Source organism: Mastomys coucha, chromosome X (genome assembly GCF_008632895.1).
Source record: "Mastomys coucha isolate ucsf_1 chromosome X, UCSF_Mcou_1, whole genome shotgun sequence".
NCBI lineage: Eukaryota > Metazoa > Chordata > Mammalia > Rodentia > Muridae > Mastomys > Mastomys coucha.
Genome location: NC_045030.1, coordinates 102,204,760 through 102,206,020, shown reverse-complemented (window position 1 = coordinate 102,206,020; position 1,261 = coordinate 102,204,760). Strand labels below are relative to the sequence as shown.

At 35.4% G+C, this 1,261-nt stretch overlaps 1 non-coding gene across 1 annotated transcript; it reads left to right on the top strand.

The window, feature by feature from the left end:
• Window positions 1–473: 473 nt before the first annotated feature.
• Window positions 474–576, top strand: LOC116095988. Its single transcript, XR_004120793.1, has one exon. It is a non-coding gene; the product is annotated as a U6 spliceosomal RNA (small nuclear RNA).
• Window positions 577–1,261: the final 685 nt, after the last annotated feature.

The window sequence follows — 1,261 nt, the reverse complement described above, 5'->3', positions numbered from 1 at the left end:
AGTAAACGAGCCCCTATAGTAGTATACATTTGTCATTCCAACACTCCAGACACGGGTTAGAGGATTTTGAGTTCAAGGCAATTCTAGGCTTCATTGCTAGACGCCTATCTCAAAAGTTAAACACATCAAAAGAAAAAAATCTATAAAATATCTTTTTTATAGATTTCAAAACATACTTAATGGTGAGACTCAGAGCTTTCCCACTAAGATCAGGAATAAAAAGTCTAGAAGGTCACCTCTTCTCTCTGCTTTCCAACTCCTTACAGGGAAGATAATGCAGTAAGAGGTAGAGCATCAACAGAGAAGGGAGAGTCTCTGCTCCCAGATCACATGATCATAGAGGTAGACAATCTGAAGGAAACCAAAGAACTCTTGCAACTAATTGTTATTGCAAGGTTTCCGGACACAGAGTTGATATACAAAAGCCAACTGCAATCAAGAAGTGGTGTTTGGAACTAAAGACACATTACTATGATGTTTTCTTCAGTATTGTGCAAAACTGAAACTATACAGAGAAGATTAGTGTGGTCCCTATGCAAGGGTGATGGGCAACATTGTGAAATATTTCATATTTTTAGTATATCTTTACCTCAAACTATAAATATAATGTACAACCTATCCTATATTAATCATAATGTATTGTTCATTAATAATTTATCAATAATAACATATTAATAACATATTGTTCATTGTTTTAAAAACACATCACCATATATTAGCATTCCCAAAGCATCAAACACTTGAGTAAAAATTTGACATGAGCTAGCTATACAATATCTGTATGGAGAAAACTATAAAACCATAATGATAGAAATCAATAATAAATGGAGGAGATATGTTCTGTTCACAACAGGAAAATTCAATATTGCCAAGATGCCAGTTCTTCCCAAGTTGATTTACAGGTCTATGCAATTCCAATTGAAATCCCAGGAAGTTATTTTCTGGATATCACTAAAACTAATTCTAAGGCTTTATATAGAGAGACACAAAAGACCCAGAATAACTAACTCCATATTGAAGGAGAGAAACAAAGCTGGAGGACTGACCCAATCCAATAAGAACTACATATCAAGCTGCTGCAGTCAAGACAAACAGATCAGGGGGACAGAAATAGGCTGACTTGAATAGAGTCAACTGCTCTAAGATGAAGTGACAAAGCAACATGATGGAGCAAAGAAATCTTTTCAATAAATTGTGCTCAAACAAGTGGACATCTCTGTGCCAAAGAAAGAAGGAAGGGGGGAGAGGAAGGAAAGAAGGA